A 21,192-nucleotide genomic window follows, 5' to 3' on the forward strand; every position below is an offset into this window, starting at 1 on the left:
ATCATCTTCTTCACTTCGTCCTGCAGAATAGTGGCCTTCTGAGATCTGTGGGCATAAGTGACGTGGGGTAATGGTTGATCTGTCAGGGGCGGGTTACCTCGAACGGAATCAAATACCCGATCCTGAGAACATCCACCACCCACTGCTCTGCCCCTAGTTCCTGCCACACCTTCCAGTGATTTGCCAGGCAACCCCCCACTGGTGTGGCCGAGTGATGGGAGGCGCCCATCCTATCTTCTTGAGCCTCTCCCCCTTCCCCTATTGCCCCTTCCTCTGTTGTTTCTATTGTGAAAGGGCCGATGAGTTTATCCTCTTTGGGGAAGAGGGTCTTGGGTTGACTCTATTAGGGATGCTATGTCTCACTGGTTTTCTTTCGAGGGACATCTGCTGTTGTCTTCCCTCCAAAGGAATAGTTTGACTGTTAGAGGTTTTCCTAACTGCCTGTTGCACCAACCTATCGTTAGTGTCCATCCTTCTTCTATCTATCGCTTCTTCCAGTATGACCTCTGGCAACAGTAGTTGCGATTCCAAGATATCCCCATTCCTCATTGCTAACAGGGAATCCAAATCCACATTGCGGCTTAGTCTAGCCAATGCTGCATCTCTCCTCATTAGCAGGATATTTGCCCAAACATTGGCACTTACGTTTGTCAGGTACGCAATCGCCTTGGACCCTGACTGTAGTAATCTAATGAACAATGGTTCATCTACTACTTTCCTTGTTGCTTCCGAGGATGCAATTTTCGCCACTGCTGTTGACCAAAGGTCTAACCAGGACGCAGCCTGAAAGACAGAAGAAGCTGTTGCTTCTAACGTGGCAGCCTCTTTGGTACGTCATCGAAGGGGCACTCCATTTTACCTGATCCAAGGTTAATCCAGGCCTTAACCTTACAACATTAGGGTTCATTTGTCTAGACAGCAAAGGGACCTCGGTGTCGTATAATATTTCCTTTGCTTTATCATTGGAGGGGGAATAAATTTAAATGATCTATTAGATCTTAAGGAATTATCCCTCCCTGCAATCTTTGCGTTTACGTGTTGCAAGACCGATTCCGCATGACTCGAGCAAGGCAATTCATACGACACCTTGGTATCCCTCTTTAGTCCAAACGCCATGTCAATTCCAGGAGGGGAAGCATACTGGCCGGTGTTTCTGTCTTCTCCGAAAGGCTATTGAATTGACGAATCAAATCAATAACCTCTGCATACGAGGCCAGAAACTCTTGGTGGTTTTCTCCTTCCTCCGGCCCTAGTGTACCACTCTCCGTCACGAGAGATGTTGTCTCGCCTCTATCTTCTGACAGACGGCCCGGAATTCCACGGCCGCCTGCCCCTACGGCCGCTGGCCTCTTTGATCTTTGTGCTGGCCGCTGTTGGCTCGATCCCAGATAGTCAGCAGGGGAACGAGAACGTCTCACTCTTCCTCTGCTCACGGATCTAGAGCGAGAATCTCGTCTAGATCTCCAAGATGAAGGCTCCCTTAAGACAGAGGTAAGTTCGTCTTTATTAGCATTGGCATCGTTTTCGAGCGTCGGCGAGCCAGGCCTCGGCCTTCTATCCAGACGGACACTGCCTTCCACGAACGTATCCGCCCGAGGTTTGCCAACTCTCTATTTTTTGTACTTTTAATAGGAGCCTTATCGTCCTTCGTACGTATTTTGAACGGCCTTACGGGCGAAACTGGGATCTGCATTCCATCCTCTGCTGCACCTTTCGCCGCCAACGTCGATTTTACCAGAGGTATCGCAGTTTTTGCGATCCGAACTGGCAACTCCAAGCCTCGGCGGCTAGCTCGCCGGCCGTCACCTCTCTCGCTTGTTCGGACTCTTGCGAACGGCTTCGTCTTGGCAACCTATGTGTGCTTAATAGCCACTGATTTTCCGACCTTCTTGCTGACTTGGAAATGACAGTCTTCGTCCGAAGGAGAGGAAGAATTGATTCTTCTCCTCTTGGCCCGAGGATCCGCTAGGAACTCCCGAATCCTCCTCCAACGCTTGACTGGCGCTCGCCGTGACGTTATCGGACTTAGCGATGACGCCGAACTAGAGGAAGAAGACGAAGAAGGCGAATCACACTTTTTCTTTTTGTCTCTCTTATTCATTCTCTCCTCTATATCCTGTAACTTCTGCAATTACAGTTTGCATTGACGGATCAGAAGGCGTATTAGCGTCTGGTGCAGCGAAAAAGGCCGAGAATCGGTCTGTGACGTCATCACGCCTGCCATCTCAGAGTGTGACGTATGTTGTGACGTCATCGCTCTCGTAGGGAGAGACTGAGAGGTTTCTGCTGGTAACCGCACGTTTGCTGCCAAATTACCTCCCACGTTCTGCATCGCTGTAAATACTGAGTGGGATGGAGAAGCAGCGGCATTAATTCCCATAAAATTGCAAGCCCGGGGGATGAGGAACATTCAGCGCTGCCGGCCCCTGCTGGAACCGTGACGTCATATAATGCGCAAGCAGACCATCCAAGGTTGGTACGCCTGGTAGGCCTAGCGCTGACCACGTACCATCTAACCTATGCGCTTGCGTAGCAGGAGCCTGGAACAAAGATGGCGGATCTCCCCCTCTACTTGCTGGGAACAAAGGAGAGTGCAAATTATTCATAAAATTACCCAAGGCCCCTCCTGACGTTTCCGATACAGAACCGCTAGGAGAAACCGAAGGGGTATGAGACAATTCAAAAGCAGGTGGAGAAACATATGGAGCAGCCTGGTTTATTACCGATACAAAAGAAGCCGGTAAGGTTTGGTCATCCAAAGATGGCGTCACCCCCCTTTCTTTTGTATTGGCTTTTCCCATAGAACTTCTTCCACTGTTCCACCGACCAACCGCGACAAACAGAACACGGATTAGTAACCGTACATACGTTTTCCCTGCACCTACTACACGTTGGATGAGGATCCGTCGACACCGAGGTTAGGAACCTAGAACAAGGGAAGCCACTGACTCCTGGGCATTTCCTTTGTGGGCTCCTCTTCGAAGCGGTAGATGATCCCGATGTTGAGGCAAAATTCTCCATCATACCACGTATACACTCTTACCACACACTGATCACACTTGGAGAAAGAAAAGGAATGAAAAATAAAAAATTAAATGGATAAAGAACGGGCAAACTGAAAAACCGGCTTTAAATGAGATAGACAGTAACACGTCTTATCTTAAAGGCGGTAGGAAAATAACTGATGGGTCACAGGTAGCCGTGGGCATTCTGGGTATACATGCCCCGTGACCTGGTATAGATGCCATTAGTCCCTGGATCTCACAAGTGTAATTTTAATTCTACCGGTTTCCAGCTTGGCGCTAGTAAATCCTAATGTTAAGACCGAAGGTTTGTTTCGTGTATGAACAACTTAATATTATTTGAAAACTAGTACTGTATATTATTATTTCACCATAAAATGTAGTAATGCCTTAAAAGATATACTGTAAACATAAACTTCCATGCCAGACAGAGGGCAAGAGTTACCACTATGACATGCGTCTCATGTGGCAAAAGAGAGAGAGAGAGAGTGAGTTATCCGTATCTAATAAAGTGAAAAGAGATAGATTATTGTATTTCTGTATAAACTATCACATATGAATTATGAAATTAGTTATATATTATTATTATTATTTTTTGAAAATATTAATAAACATATACACATGTACCATAGAAATTCTCTCATCTCAGTAAATGAGAGAGAGAGAGAGAGAGAGAGAGAGAGAGAGAGAGAGAGAGAGAGAGAGAGAGAGAGAGAGAGAGAGAGAGAAATGTTACTGTTTACTCTCATTAAACTTAATATTATTTGAAAACTAGTACTGTATATTATTATTTCACCATAAAATGTAGTAATGTCCTTAAAAGATATACTGTAAACATAAACCCCCATGCCAACCAGAGGGCGACAGAGGGCGAGAGTTACCACTATGACATGCGTCTCATGTGGCAAGAGAGAGAGAGAGAGAGAGAGAGAGAGAGAGAGAGAGAGAGAGAGAGAGAGAGAGAGTTATCCGTATCTAATAAAGTGAAAAGGATAGATTATTGTATTCTGTATAAAACTATCACATATGAATTATGTAAAGAAATTAGTTTATTATTATTATTATTTTTTTAAATATTAATAAACATATACACATGTACCATAGAAATTCTCTCATCTCAGTAATGAGAGAGAGAGAGAGAGAGAGAGAGAGAGAGAGAGAGAGAGAGAGAGAGAGAGAGAGAGAGAGAGTTATCCGTATTGCAAAGAGTGAAATGGAAAGGTTATCGTAGTATTTCTTTAAAATACTATCACATGAGTTTTGTAATTACAGTTATATCATTATTATTATTTGAAAATATTAATAAACATGTAACATAAAAAATCTCATCTCAGTAGAGAGAGAGAGAGAGAGAGAGACTCCCTCCCCTCCTGTCACATTCTACGGATGGATATTTGACAGTTGTTGGTCCTAAGTTTGGTACCAGGAGTTCGAAAGAAAGATGCGTAAAGACTGGGAGTTACTTCATTCTTACATAATTTTTTTAATTTATAAACTAAAATCTTACTAATTCCCTTTAGTATTTTCTTTAATGAATTTATATTATTGCTATTTACATTAACCCTTAAACGCCTAGCCGCTATTTACCAAAATGTCTCTCGTATGCCGGCGGTGTTCAGGAGTTAGCGCCAAAGCGGAAAAGAAGTTTTTTTTTTTTCTCAGCACGCTTAGTTTTTAATATTAAGATTTCATTTTTGGCTCCTTTTTTTGTCATTGCCTGAAGTTTAGTATGCATCCATCAGAAATGAAAAAAATATCATTATCATATACAAATATTGGAATAGTATATGACATCACAAAAAAAAAAATTTTCATAAATAATTGTATACAAATTGCACTGTGAGCAAAACTTTGGGGGTTAAAGCTAATGAGTTAATTTTTTTTAATTGTACACTAAATTGCAATGATTTTGGTATATAAAAAATTGTAAAACGATCAAAGCAACAAAAAGAAAATATTATTACAAAATGATGCATGAATTCGTAACATGCGGACTTAAAATTTTTTTTTTCAAAAATTCACCATAAATCAAAATATTGTGCTAGAGACTTCCCGTTTGTTGCAAAATGAAGGTAATTGATTGAATATTACTAGACTGCAAGTGTTTTAGCTTACAATTGCAGTTTTAGACCATTTCAGTCGAGTTAAAGTTGATTGAAGGTCGAATTTTTTCTAATTATCGTGATTTATATGAAAATATTCCAAAAGTGATAAAAGCTACAATCATGAGTTATAACACTTTATGTAACGCCTAATAAAAAACGGTGCGAAAATTACGACAAGGTGACTAAAGAAATTCTGAGATTTTCAGCCATGTTACTGCGTGCGGAGGTAAGGAAAAAGTTTTTTCAAAAATTCACCATAAATCGAAATATTGTGCTAGAGACTTCCCGTTTGTTGCAGAATGAAGGCAAATGATTGAATGTTACTAGAATGTAAGAGTTTTAGCTTACAATTGCAGTTTTCGACCATTCAGTCGTGTCAAAGTTGACCGTAGGTTTAAATTTTTGCACTTATCGTGACATATGAAAATATTTCAAAACTGATAAAAGCTACAACCATGAGTTATTTTTTGTTGTATTCTACATGAAATGGCACACATTTTCATGTATAAAAACACTTTTTTATTTTGCCCAATGCTAATAGAAAAAACGTGCAATGTAAAAAAATTATGACAAGGTGACTACAGAAATTCTGAGATTTTCAGCCGTTACCGCAAGTGGAGGTAAGGAAAATGTTTTTTTTCAAAATTTCACCATAAATCGAAATATTGTGCTAGAGACTTCCCGTTTATTGTAAAATAAAGGTGAGTGATTAAATGTTACTAGAATGTAAGAGTTTTAGCTTACAATTGCGTTTTTTGACCATTTCGGTCGAGTCAAAGTTGACCGAAGGTTGAAATTTTGGCACATCGTGATTTATGTAAAAATATTTCAAAACTGATAAAAGCTACAACCATGAGTTATTTTAAGTTGTATTCTACATGAAATTGCGCACATTTTCATATATAAAACTTTATGTAACGGCTAATATAAAACTGCAAACATTACGACAAAGTGACTGAAAGAATTTCCGAGATTTTCGGCCGAGTTACCGCCTGCAGACGTTAAAAGTTTTTTTTCAAAAATTTACCATAAATCTAAATATTGTGCTAGAGACTTCCCGTTTGTTGCAAAATGAAGGTAAATGATTGAATATTACTAGAATGTAAGAGTTTTAGCTTACAATTACGTTTTTCGACCATTTCATTTCGGTTGGGTCAAATTTAGACAGAAGGTTGAAATTTTGGCACTTATCGTGATTTATATGAAAATATTTCAAAAAAAAAAAACTGATAAAAAGCTACAACCATGGGTTATTTTTTGTTGTATTTAACATGAAATTGCACACATTTTCATATATAAAAATTTATGCAATGGTTAATATAAAACGGTGCAAAAATTACGACAAAGTGATGAAAGAATTTCTGAGATTTTCGGCCTAGTTACCGCGTGGATGTAAGGAAAGTTTTTCAAAATTCACCATAAATCAAAATATTGTGCTAGAGACGTCCAATTTGTTGCAAAATAAAGGTAAATGATTGAATATTACTAGAATGTAAGAGTTTTAGCTTACAATTGCATTTTTCGACCATTTTGGTCAAGTCAAAATTGACGAAGGTTGAAAAAAACAAATTTTGGCACTTTTATTGTGATTTATATCAAAATATTTCAAAACTTATAAAAGCTACAACCATGGGTTGTTTTTTGTTGTATTCTACATGAAATTGCGCACATTTTCATATATAAAACTGTAGGTAACACCTAACATAAAACGGTGCAAAAACTACGACAAAGTGACAAAAGAATTTCTGAGATGCGCCGCTGATGCTTTCTAGTGCGAGAAGAAAGCAATTCGCGCATGTGCGCCTGGGTAACGCTTGCAAACAAAACACAGCTTGATCCATGAACTCCCAGGATCCCTCAAGGCGCGTGATTTAAAATTTTTTGCAAACTAGGCCTATAACTATTTTTCTGCGAATATTCAAAAAAACTTTTTGTAGTCGGCGTACCATACGTCCGATTAACACCCGACAGACAATTTTAGTCAATGTTTAATACGTCCAATAGGCATTTAAGGGTTAATATAGATATTTGAAAATTGGTAAATCATGTATTTATCATAAAAAAAACATGCATCTCTGTAACAGAGAGAGAGAGAGAGAGAGAGAGAGAGAGAGAGAGAGAGAGAGAGAGAGAGAGAGAGAGAGAGTTATCCGTATTTTGAAAGAGTGTAATGGAAAGATTATTGTAGTATTTCTGTAAAATATTATCACATAACTTTTGTAATTACAATTATTATTATCATTATTATTATTATTTGAAAATATTAATAAACATATTATACATACATGTACTATAAAAAAATCTCTCATCTCAGTAGAGAGAGAGAGAGAGAGAGAAGAAGAGAGAGAGAGAGAGAAACACTCCCTCCCCTCCAGTCACATTACAATATATTTGACAGCTGTTGGACCTCAGTTTGGTACCTGGAGTTCGAAAGAAAGATGCATGAAGACTGGGATTTCCTTCATTCTTACATAATTTTTTAATTTATATAGTATTTTCTTTAATGAATTGATTGCTCTTTACATTTATATTACTTGAAAATTAGTAAATCATTTGTTTATCATACAGAAAACATACATCTCTGTAAGAAAGTGGAGAATTACTATTGTTATTATGAGATATCATTTAATCTTATTAAACTTACTAATACAGTACAGGCGGCCCGTGGTTAACGGCGCAATCGCTCAACGGCGAATCGGTTTTACGGCTGTCGTCAAAAATATTCATTAAAAAAAATAGGCATTTTGAGGTATTTTTGTGGCACAATTTTCGGTCAACAGCGCCGCTAGCGCCATTATGTCTAACGAGTACATGCATTTGTAGAAATACCGTTCAGCCCATAAAGGTTATGCAAATGATATTAAAAAAGGTGAGTTATTACATAGGTATTAGGGTAAAATATATGCCTCTGACGCTGTTCTATGCCGAAAATATTGAGTTAAATGAGTGCAAATTTAGCTATGGATGTGTCGATTTATTAATGTTCATGCTTTTATGTTTAAAATGTGTATGAAAATGTATTACGTATAGGTATTTTTATTTCTGCACATAAGTATGATACAAAGGCAGCTTTTGAAACTGCCCTTCACGTTATCAAGGAGGATGTTTTTTCATGTTCTTTCTTGTGAGCCGCCGCCTGCTGCTCTTCCCAAAATATAGTTAAAAAAAAAAAAGTGCAAATTTAGCGATCGATATGTCGATTTTATAAATGTTCATGCTTTAATGTTTAAAATGTGTATGCAAATGTATTATTTATAGAGTATTTTTAATTCTGTGCAGAAATATGATACTAAGGCAGCTTTTGAAACTGCCCTTCACGTTATCAAATACGATGTTTTTTCATGTTCATTCTTGTAGCTGCCTGCCGTTCTTCCAAAAATATAGAGTTGAAAAGAGTGCAAATTTAGCGATCGATGTGTCGATTTTATAAATGTTCATGCTCTTATGTTTACAATGTGTATGAAAATATATTACTTATAGGGTATTTTTATTTTTGTACATAAATATGATACAAATTAAGGCAGCTTTCGTAACTACCCTCCACGTTGTCAGAGGATATCTTTTCATGTTCGTTCTTGTCCGCTACTGTTCCAAAAAATGCATGGTTATTTTATTATTTATGCATCTTTTCCATAAATCGTTTAAAAAGTTATACATTACTTCACTGTGTCCAATAATACTGTATGTATTCTCATATTATTGTATTATAAAATACAACGGTAAATCTAAGCTAGTAATTCGCGGAGCGGCCAATGTTGTGGTTTCAAATCAGCTGATGGCGAACACGAGTTTGTTTCGCCATATTTAACGCAATTCTGAGTGAATTTTCTTGCTTCTAGTTGGCATAAACGAATATCTAGATACTTGACTTATACGAGACAAGGTTATTTTTCCTTATACGATGTGTTTTTAGTTGGAAATATGAATTGAATATGTCTCGTTGTGATTGTCAACTTTTATTTTTAGTTAACAGATCACATTGGCGGCATGTTTATTGCGTAAAAAAATTATGTGATTCCGTTCGCAATTTTCCTTTATATCATCATATACAAACTTTACGTTATCTATCTTATATCTGCATGAAAACAACAGTAAAATGTGTTCTTTCAAGCCCAGTAGTTTTGATTAAAATTATTTTATCCCAATTTCATCTACGGTTGTGTTTGATGGCATACGTTTACTGGAGCTTTATCCTTGTTGCCGATGCACAATAATAGCCATTAACAGCTTGATCTTTGATCTATAGCAAGTCAAGTTATTACATTAAGATATCTCAGTTCTATTCTACATAACGTCATTTATAACAACTACAGTAATAGTGTACTATAGTACGATGATTGAAATACAAGCCAAACGGATGTTATCAAATTCGGTTGTACTTAGAAAAAAAAAAAAAAAGTTTCACGTTCGGTTGTTCATGGCTGTACACGTTTATGCAACGAGTATAACATTAAAAGCATACTTTCATCATTCTCTTCTGCTGTTTTTGAACTTATGAACCTAGAAGATGGGATAAAGTTAGGCTATTGAAATTTGGTCTCTCATAATTATCGTAAGACGAATTATCGTGACTTGAAGACTACAGCTACCTGTACACTGTATAAAACCTTACTATATCTTTACATACTCTAGACACCCAAAGGATTAAAGCTAGGCTTTTTTCACTTTCCAGTATTTATAATACTATTATGTACTGTACAGTAAATTCTATAGATCTATACTGCATAAATATAATTTTACTTATTGCGCCATCGCGGGATTAAGGCGCCGTTTGAATGGTCTAGGGCGCTGTTAACTGGTCTAGAATTTCGAAAGAAGGTGTGGAGGCGGGGCCGTAAGCTTTAAAATCTCTAAAGCATCGAAAATCACTTAGCGTCGGCGGCCAGGAACGAATACCCTGCTGCTAACCGAGGGCCGCCTGTATTGATAAATATTAATATCTTAAAATTAGTCAATCATTTTTTGTATCATAAAAATGTATTTAGTCTATTCATCATCAGAAAAAACCCGTGAATAGGCGAATTTCCCACAAATAATGGGCAGATAAGGTACAGAAAGAAATTTGCGAATCCGGAGAACGTGAATACGGGGAGCGCAATGTATTGACTTTCAGCTAACAATCCTAGATTCCACATACTTACATAGTGGTTTAAAAGTGGTATTTCTATAATTAAATTAATTTTGTTACATACTTACCAAGTAAATACATCGCTAAAAGTTTCAGTCTCTGCAGCTAAAAATTTGGAAATTTGTGGTAGCGATTCTTTAGTTTTTAGAGTAGGTAAATAGCCCCAGAGAGGAACAGCTGAGCAAAGAACACCATTTTGTTTATGCAGTTTATGCATATGTATATGTAACTTACCAAGTAATTACATAGCTAATTCTCACATTGACAGGAGGTGGGATACATGGACTATTCTAATCCCAAACAGTGTCAATAAGAACAATGAACTGAGAAAGAAAATTCTCCTAACACTCACAAGAGTACTTGTTGTTTCCTTACCTGTTAAGAGAGCAGCATCATGATGATACTGCCTCTGGTATCGTGCTCATCTTAACCAGTAAAGGCTAGTAAGGACTACAAAATTAAGTCACCCATGCCCAGGCCACAATACCAACAAAATAACCAGACAAAACAAAACAGTCACCTACACCATAAAAACTGGTGGGTACTCAGGTACACTGTACCCCCAGACTTCCCAAGAATTCAACATTAGATTCAAGGTGAATTGTGATGAAGGAAGACACTTTCTACACTCACTCTCCCAACACCATGCCAGCCAACGATAAAGGACCCAAAGTACTGCAATCTTTATATGTCATTTCCAAGTCCTGAAGATAGTAAATAGCAAATACTGACTTGCATTTTCAGAAAATCGCCTCCAAAATGGATGCAAGAGAAAGATTGTATTTGAAAGCTAATGAAGTAGCTAATGTAGCTACTGATTTGACTTCATAAGCCCTTACTTTCAATAATCGACAATCTTCTTCACACACTTGAGTGTGTGCTTTCTGGATAACTTCCCCTCACAAAGAAGGACAATGCATTTTTTGTAAGGGGACGTGATAGTTCCTTAAGCTAAGTCTACAAGTTACTAGACGGACCTCTAATTCCTTCCGTTCTGTTAAGATGAAACTTTAATGCTCTTACAGGACAGAGCCCTTTCTTCGTCTTCCGATCGGGCCCATGGTTTAGCAGCATTGTCATTTCTAAAGAGTAACCCTAAGGTGAGTGAGCACATTGCGTCACCTGCATCAAATCTGACTCTCCTGTCGATGACTTGTATTTCGATATTCTTTTGGCTGTTGCTACAGCCACCACGAAGAGTGCTTTCTTTGTTAAATTCCTATGAGAAGCTGAATCTAAGGGTTCGAACTGAGATAGTGAGCCCTTTCAGTATTAAGTCTAGTTTCGTGTTCATTTTCTTTGTATCAAACGATCTAATTAAATCCAAGATGTCCTGATTTGCGGATATATTTAGGTCTCTAAGCCTAAACACCAGACCAAGCATTGCTCTGTATCCTTTGATGGTAAAGGATGAAAAGCCTTTAGTTCCCTCCGAAATATAATTGTTAATCTGCAATATCTGTCACAGATGTTTTGGTAGAAGTGACTTTTGCACCAACTTCGGAATATTGCCCACTTGCTTTGGTATACGTTAACTGAGGATTTACATCTCCATTTCAAAATACTTTCTTAAGCCGTTCTCAAAAAACCTTTTGCTCTGAGGAGTGCTTTGGTACGTATGTGTTAATATGTTATTGTTATATACAATTAAGTTTGTTCATACTTACCTGGCAGATATATATATAGCTGTATTTCTGACGTCCGACAGAATTTCAAAACTCGCGGCACACGTAGTGGGGCGGCCAGGTGGTAGTACCCATTCCCGTCGCTGGGAGGCGGATATCAGGAACCATTCCCATTTTCTATTCATATTTATTCATGACCCTTGTCTCCTGAGGGGAGGAGGGTGGGCACTCTAATTATATATATCTGCCAGGTAAGTATGAACAAACTTAATTGTATTATAACAATAACATTTTGTTCATGAAACTTACCTGTCAGATATATATATAGCTGAATCCACACCTTCGGATGGTGGGTAGAGACAGACTAGGATTTTTTAGGAAATTTAAATTAAAATAAAAGATTAACTTATTGGTTCCTTACCTGATAGCAAAGTAGACTATGTGATTACTGTCACCTAAAGCCTGCTTATGCTTTATCAGAGTTGCCAGCCAGGTTTGGACCTGTAGTGCTGGTGCTCTCTGGATGCTCTGTCAACGGGGACGTGACCACAATGTGACAAGACCATCTAGCCAAACATATGGCAGTAACACAGCAACCGACCACCACCTGACCAACTAACCAAAAAACCCTGACATTAACACTAAGGAATGGGAGATTTTCACAGAAGATCTCACCATCAACCAAAAACACAATAAACTAACCTAACTAAGCTAAGGGATAGGGAGAGAGCCACCTTCAGCCCCCAAAACTGTGTCTGCCGAAATGTAAGGTCCCAAAGAACTACAGTTCTCGTAAATCGTTCTCACATCCCGGAGGTAATGTGAGGCGAACTACGGAATTGCTCCTCCAGAAGGTGCTATCAAGAATATCTCTGATAGACATGTTCCTTTGGAAGGCAAGAGAAGTAGCTACGGCTCTGACCTCGTGAGCTTTCACTTTAAAGAGGCTCATATCAGTCTTCTGGCAAGATGAATGAGCCTCTTTAATGACGTCCCTCAAGAAGAAAGCAACAGCATTCTTCGACAACGGCAAATCTGGTCTCTTCACCGAGCACCAGAGATTACCTGAGGGACCTCTTATCTCTTTAGTCCTATTCACATAGAACTTGAGAGCCCTGACAGGGCACAGGGCTCTCTCTGGTTCTTGACCCACGAGACTCGATATTCCTTTGATTTCAAAGCTCTTTGGCCAAGGATTAGACGGGTTCTCGTTCTTAGCCAAGAAAGAAGGGTTCAACGAGCAGACAGCGCTGTCTCCCTTGAAACCCACTAGGCTACTGAACGCTTGGATTTCACTAACTCTCTTCGCCGTCGCCAGAGAAGCTAGGAAAAGCGTTTTTCTCGTTAAGTCCCTTAGAGAAGCTTCATGGAGAGGCTCAAAGGGACTTAGCATCAGATGTTTCAACACCACATCTAGATTCCATGAGGGCGGTCTTGCTTGTGGAATTTTGGTGGTTTCGAACGACCTTAAGAGATCGTGCAGATCCTTATTGTCGGAGAGGTCCATTCCTCTGTGGCGAAAAACGGCAGACAACATACTCCTATAACCCCCCTTGATTGATTGTAGGAACTGCCAATTTCTGCACATTTCTTAGATAGAGTAAGAAATCTACTATCTGATTCACAGAGGTCGTGGAAGAGGAAATTCCTTCCTTCTTGCACCCTGCCTGAAGGAGGACCACTTAGACTGGTAGACAGCTCTTGAAGAGGCTCTTCGGGCATTAGCGATTGCTCTCGCAAAGCTGCCTTTGAAAAGCCTCTCGCTCTGGCCAACTTTTCGATAGTCTGAACGCAGTCAGAGCCAGAGCGGAGAGGTTTTGGTGAAACCTTTGAAGTGAGGCTGTCTGAGTAGATCTCTCCTCCAGGGCAACGTTCTTGGGAAGTCCACAAGGAACGTCATGACCTCGTGAACACTCCTCTTGCTGGCCCATTGGGGCAATCAGAGTCAACCTTGTCCCTTCTGAAGCTGCGAACTTCCTCATTACGTCCCCCATGATCTTGAATGGGGGAAAGGCGTAAAGATCCAGGTCTGTCCAGTTCCAGAGCAACGCGTCCACTGCAATTGCCCCTGGGTCCAGAACCGGGGAGCAATACAGAGGAAGCCTCTGCGTCCTTGATGTAGCGAACAGGTCTACTAAGAGGACGTCCCCACAATCTCCATAATTGTTGACAGACTTCCTGGTGCAAGGTCCATTCTGTTGTAGAATCTGATTTCGGCGGCTGAGAAGGTCCGCCCTGACATTCTGAACCCCTGCCACGAATCTTGTCAGGATCTTGATGCGCCTTGCGTCTGCCCATAGCAGAACTTCCTTCGCCAGGAGAAAAAGGGATCTGGAGCGAGTTCCTCCCTGATTCTTTAGATACGCAAGGCTGTGGTACTGTCTGAGTTGACTTGAACAACCTTGCTTGACAGTTTTTCTTCGAAGAACTGCAGCGACAGGAATATCGCTGCCAGTTCCTTTACATTGATGTGCCAGGCTACCTGTTCCCCTCTCCAGGAGCCTGACACTTCATCCCCCCCTAGTGTTGCTCCCCAACCGGAAATGGAAAGCGTCTGAGAACAACACTAGGTCGGGGCTCAGAAGATTTAAGGAGAAGCCCTCTCGTAACTTCTGAGGGTCGAGCCACCATCTTAAGTGGACTTTTACTTTGTTGGAGATCCTTAGGATCGCATTCAGGTCCTCTTTCGACGTCCATTCTTCCGCAAGGAAAAATTGAAGAGGCCTGAGGTGCAGTCTTCCCAGCGAGACAAACTTTTCTAGCGAGGAAATGGTGCCCAGCAGACTCATCCACTCCCTCACCGAACAAGCTTCTCTCTCTAGGAAGGCTGCGACTTTCTCTAACCCCAGTCGCTGACGTTCCTGGGGATGGAAACGCCCGAAAAGCCACTGAAATCCATCTGAATCCCCAGATACACGATGGACTGTGTCGGGGTCAGATGCGACTTTTCGGAGTTGACCAAAAGACCCAGAGACTTTGCTAGGGCTAACGTAAACTGAAGGTCACTTCAGTACACTTCTGCCTCGAACCGACGCTCTGATCAGCCAATCGTCGAGGTAGAGGGATATCCTGATTCCTGACGAATGGAGCCACTTCGCTACATTCCTCATAATCATTGTGAAAACCATCGGGGCCGTGCTGAGACCGAAACAAAGGGCTCTGAACTGCCAAACCCTGTTGTCCAAGACGAATCTCAGGTACTTCCTTGAAAGAGGGTGGACTGGGACGTGGAAGTACGCGTCCTGCAGGTCCAGAGACACCATCCAGTCGCCAGGTCTCAAGGCTCCCAGCACCGACTGAGCGTCTCCATTTTGAACTTGATCTTTTCTACAAAAAGATTGAGCCTGCTCACATCCAGGACCGGGCGCCAACCTGACGACTGCTTCGGCACTAGGAAAATCCTGTTGTAGAAGCCCGGTGACTCTAGGTCCAAGACTTGTTCCACCGCTCTTTTTTCGACCATCTGGTCTAACAGATCGAAAAGAACACTTTTCTTCTCTCCCTGATAAGATGGAGAGAGGTCTCTGGGAGTTGATGTTAAAGGAGGAGGATGTAGAAAGGGGATCTTGTACCCCCGCTCTACTATCTTGAGGGTCCAAGGATCCGCCCCTCTCTGCCTCCAAGCCTCCGCAAAGAATTCCAGTCTGGCCCCGACTGGCGTCTGAAGGACGAGATCTTCATTTGCTGGTTTTGGGTTTGAATGAAGCTCTTCCTCTCGAAAACCCTCTCCCTCGAGGAGCTGCTCTCGAGGGGGGTGCCCCGCGAAAGGGTTTGACTTTCTTCGGGGGTTTGCTGAATGTCGAAGTGGAAGGAGCCGCTGGACGTCTTGAAGACTGAACCAAGAGGTCCTGGGTCGCCTTTTCTTGCAAACTCTGTGCAAGATCCTTTACCATAGCCTGGGGGAAGAGATGGTCCGAAAGAGGCGCAAAGAGCAATTCCGCTTTCTGAGCGGGAGATACCGACTTAGCGGTAAAATTGCACAGCAGTGCTCTTTTCTTCAGGAAGGCAGTTCCAAAATGAGAAACTAGCTCCTCCGAACCATCCCTGACGGCCTTGTCCATACATGACAACACGCTGGACAGCTCCCCCAGACTGAGAGAATCAGGACTCCTAGACTGAAGTCTAAAACTCCCAGACACCAATCTAGGAAGTTAAAAACATTAAGGGTACGAAGCAGTCCCTTCAAAGTGGTGGTCAGTCTCCACCGGAGTCCAGGACACCTTAGCAGACGATAAGAGAGACCTCCTCTGAGCGTCCACTAAACTGGAGAAGTCACCCAGAGCGGACGAAGGAACCTTTACTCCCACATCCTCCTTGGTCTCATACCAAACTCCTCCTTTCCCGGCGAGTCTAGAGGGTGGATGGGCGAAAGTGGTCTTGCCCTGATCCTTCCTTCTGGACATAAAGTCTTGAAGCTTCTTAAACGCCCTCTTGGTCGACAGCGATGTCTTCATTTCGACGAATTCAGGGGTCTTAACGGTCTTGGAAGACGAAAGTTGAGAGGGAGGAGACCTAGGGGCTGCCGGCTGGAACTTCTCCCCGAAGGCTGAACGTAACAGCCTAACAAGAACCTTGTAGTCCGAGACAGCTGAAGCTACCGGCTGTTCTTCTTCGACGGAACTCCCTGGACTACTAAGTTCCCCTTCCTCCCTAAGAGGAACTGGTAGAACGCCCATCAGGAGAGAGTACGTCCAGCAGTCTCAATCCTGAACAATGACTTCCGTTGGTTGGAAGTATCCGCTACAGGTACGGAATCGGCCTTACGTCGATCTTTAGAGGTACGGACATCTTGCGAAAGAGGAGCGTCCTTAGAAGCAACGTGAACTGTCTTAACAGAAACGTCTCTTCGAGAGGAAGTGCGAGCTTCCTGACGAGAGGCGCCAAAAGCGTCCTGCTTAGCCAAGCGAGCGTCCTGCTTTGCGTCCTCAAAAGCGTCCTGCTTCGCTCGAAAAGCGTCCTGCTTCACACGGCGAGCGTCCTGCGGAGCGTCCTCAAAGGCGTCCTGTCTATAACTCGAAGCGTCCTGCTTCGAACGCCGAGCGTCCTCAAAAGTGTCTTGAAGAGAGCGCAAAGCGTCCTGTCTAGAACGCCGAGCGTCCTGCCGAGCGTCCTCAACCGCTACCTGCCGAGAGCGCAAAGCGTCCTGCTTCGAACGCCGAGCGTCCTCTCCTGAGAGAGTAAAAGATCTGCTAGGAGAACGAGAACGTTGACGATCCGGAGGAGGAGAGAGAGACGAGCGAGACGAGAGAGAATGAGGCTGCTTCGTCCTCTTGACGGGCAGAACCGAACGTCCTTCCTACGCTTAGGCTCGACTGCTGCTGGTGGGCGAGTCCTCCTGAGCCATCAGCGACGTAATCTGGTCCTGAAGGGACACAAGGATATCCTTCGTAGGGTGACGAAGGAGCAAAAGAAGGGGCAGGACTGAGCCTGCGAGAAGGCGAGGGGCGAGGGGACGCCTCCTTCCTTCTAGCAGGTACAGCTATCTGCCTCTCAGGTGAACACGCCTGTGCGTGGAAACTAACGTCCTCTTCGGTAGAAAGCCTTCCTCTCTTCTGCGGAGGAAAGGCGTCATAAGCGTCCTCTGACGAAAGAGGAGACATAGGACGTGAAGCGTCCTCAAAGCGAAAGGTCCTTTTCAACGGACGCGAGTCTCTCCGAGCGCTCCACCCCTTCTTGCGCGGGGAGGACGCTTCGGAGGACGAAAAGCAATCTTTCAGGACACGCGCTCGTGCGCGCTCCTTGGCAGCCTGGGATTTAGCAACAAGGCCTGCCGAAGGGACGCCAGATCGGTGGGGAGCCCCCGTAACCCTCTTGCGGCTTTCGACATACCCACTCCCTGAGTCCTGGGAGTCCGATAGAGGTCTAGGCCTAGAGGCATTATGGGGCCGATCTGACGCCCCCTCCACAACACTAGGGGCACTAACACAAACTTTCACAGGGCCGGTTTCTAGGGCCAATACTTAGATTCGAGAGCACGAATAGACTCCAGAATCAGAGAAAGGGTGTTACCTTCTCCAGACACAGCACTGGGGCCCGAAGGCAACAAAACAGGATTAGGTTGAGCAAAATCTACTGGTGTTAGAGGAGGAGAAATGTTACTATCCTTACCTTTAGTGAACTGCCCTTGGAGGAAGACCTCCTGACTCTATCGCGCTCCAATTTACGTCGATAGGTCTCATACATCTTCCATTTATCATCATCCAAATCCTTACATTCATTGCACCGATCATCAACCACGCAAACATGCCCCTGCAATCCATACAAACGTGTGAGGATCAACTGAAGGTTTAAGAAGCCTCACCTTACATTCACTCCTCACACACACTCTGAAACTTCCAGTACTTGATCCAGACATCATGTACCCAGAAAAGCCAATCCAAAATCAAAAACCAATCCACTATTACGCGTGCCAATCCAACAATCCAGAAGTCGATACCAAAAGTCAATCCAGATAATATTAAGCGAGATAATCAAAAAATCCTAGACGGAGGTACTGTAAACAGTTGTTTGCAGCACCGGCGACAGAAAAAATATGAATAGAAAATGGGAATGGTTCCTGATATCCGCCTCCCAGCGGCGGGGAATGGGTACTACCACCTGGCCGCCCCACTACGTGTGCCGCGAGTTTTGAAATTCTGTCGGACGTCAGAAATACAGTATATATATATCTGACAGGTAAGTTTCATGAACAAATGATGATTTACATCTGCATTTCCAAATACTTTCTGAACCCGTTCTCAAAAACCCTTTTGCTCTGAAGAGTCTTTCAATAATTTGTACTCTATCACATCCAGAGAAAACTTTTGATTAAAGTAGTTGAAATGGGACTGTTTGAGAAGCTTTTTCTTCTGAGGTAGCAGCCTTGGAAAATCTACCAGCAGACTGATGGTGCTATCAGGATCATAGATACGTTTTGGTTGCGATGGGACCTGTTTAACACTTCCCTGACCATTGCGAACGGGGAAAATGCGTAAAGGTATTTGTTGGACCAGACAAGTAGCATTGTATCTGTTGCCCATGCTAGAGGCATTGTGTGAATGACTTTGTTCCGACAACTCAGCTAGTCTGCCAATTCTTCCTTGTACAAACCTGGTGACTAATGATGTCTAATTCTGTTTGCCTATACAAAGAGGTAGAAAGAACAGGTTCTCATGTTTATTTATGTATGCTAGGTGAGTTATGTTGTTCGTGTGGACTGCTACCGTCCTCCCGGACACCAATTAGGAAAAAGCTATCAGACCCAAATGTACTGCCTTTTAACTCATTGACATTTGTGTGCCAATAAAACTGATCTCTTGAGCATATCCCGGAGATTTCTTACCCTTCTTAGAGAGCTCCCCAGCATCAGAGTAGAAGCTTAGGTCTGAATTCTGAGGGAATAAGGACTTCCCTTCCAGCAACCAGTATCTTGATTTCCACCAATGCAAGTGTTTCTTAATCCCCAGGTTGATTGGGAAAATGAAAGAATAGGGATGTCTTTTCTTGTCCCACTTGTTTCTTGGGTAGAACTGAAGAACTCTTTGATGTAGTCTCCCTATGGAGACGAACTGTTCTATTGAGGCCAATGTCCCCAGAAGGCTCCTCCAGCTGTTGGCCACGCAATACTGAAGGTTCAAGAACTCGTCTACCATCTGTAGACATGTCTCCACTCTTTTTGGGAAGGGAAAAGCCCAAAAATTACGACAGTTGAGTCATTCCTAAATAAACTATATCCCGATCAGGAGTCATCTGTGACTTTTGGTAATTTACTAATACAGGCAGTCCCTGGTTATCGGCAGGGGTTCTGTTCTCGGCGGGGGTGCTGATAAGTGAAAAACCGCCATTAGCCGACAAACTCGGCTATTTAAGGTGCTTATGGCACCAATGGAATTGTATAACTGTCTTAACACTTTCACTACCCATCGCTTTGTTCCTCTCTGGCTCCACTTTTTCCAACACTGAGGGAGCCTGTCACCTACTTTGGTATGGATGATATTGTGTTAACTTTTTTGAGGGGGGAAGGGGGGGGGGGGGGGGGGGTGTCATGGATTTCTTGTTGGTTTGTGATGAAAAACGTACATTAAACCTAAGGTTCCTGGAAGGGGGTCTTTGTCCTCTTCCTCGAAAGGGTTAAGGTGCAAAGGAGACAACAATTTGGAAGATGACGCAGGAGTGTCCCTAGGTCGTCTAGAAGACTTCGCTAGCAAATCATGGGTAGACTTTTTCTGTAGTTCACAGGAAATGCCATCTACTCCTGCCTGTGGAAACAGACCCTCTCGCGAGAGGGGGTGAGAAAAAAAAAAAAGAGAGCAAATCTCTGCTCCACTGTCACCCCTTTCGTGGTGTACGAGCACCAAAACTCCCTCTTCTTCAAGACTCCTATGGCATAGAGGGAGGCTAGCTCTCTAGAGCCTTCCATAACGCCTTTATCAGCACATGAAAGTACATTAAGGAGACCCGACAAAAAAGTCAGCCAGTAATTCAGGATATTCTTGGATCTTGTTCGCAAGAGAGCCTATTGTCCAGTCAAGAAAGCTTATAATTTCAGACTTTAAAGAGATTCTTGAACATAAGGATCATGTTCAGCCGACGTGAACATGGTCTTGGCCACAAAAAAGGCCGACCTACTGGCCAAGTCTGTGAGGCAGGAAAAGTCTCCCCCCCAAAAGAAGGAACCTCTCCTGTCACGTATTAAGAATATCTTCTCTCTATAAGCAGAGATGGTGGATAACTGAAGTTATATTTTCCTAAATCTGTTTTCTCCAAGAGCCAGCTCTCTACTTCTCTGAGAGCTTTCCTAGCTGAAATGGAAAACCCATCTTAGGTAAATTGGCAGTCTCTGCAGCCGGACTGCTCAGCTGGAACGTTGGTGCTGGAGACAATGGAGCTGCAGGACATAAATAGGATGGATAGCTCTGGAACAAAAAAAACACACAATAAAGATGTGTAAGGTGTAGGAGGGGAGTGTTCTTCCATTGTCCACTTCTTCTTCTTCGGTCGAAGACACAGGAGACGTTGCTAAGTCCTTTAGCAGCTGTCAACGGTTTCTTTAAACATCTAAAATATTGTCCAGTTGTTTAATCGGGGCGAAAGAAGGATCTGACAACACTGAAGGTTACTATAATGGTGTTGGCACCATGCTGGTATCATTGACTGTCTCTTACTGTGAGGAACCCCATGCAAAGGCACAAATGGGCGGTTTAAACACCTCCAAACATGAGCAGATGAGGGCTCCAAGTCTTACCCTCCATGATCTGATGACGCGTAGCGCGTCAGTAAATTTTTTTCCATAAGTGCACAGATGACGGGCTTGGCACGTCATATGTAAGTTA

The 21,192-nt window shown here is 42.6% G+C and overlaps 2 pseudogenes; one reads left to right on the plus strand and one right to left on the minus strand.

Moving 5' to 3' along the window:
• Nucleotides 1–21,192, plus strand: part of LOC135204059 (mucin-2-like) — a 203,661-nt pseudogene that overhangs the window by 149,398 nt on the left and 33,071 nt on the right.
• The window catches only part of LOC135203812 (mucin-2-like), a 46,797-nt pseudogene that overhangs the window by 16,883 nt on the left and 8,722 nt on the right, over nucleotides 1–21,192 (minus strand).

This window comes from Macrobrachium nipponense, chromosome 44 (genome assembly GCF_015104395.2).
Source record: "Macrobrachium nipponense isolate FS-2020 chromosome 44, ASM1510439v2, whole genome shotgun sequence".
Classification (NCBI taxonomy): Eukaryota; Metazoa; Arthropoda; class Malacostraca; order Decapoda; family Palaemonidae; genus Macrobrachium; species Macrobrachium nipponense.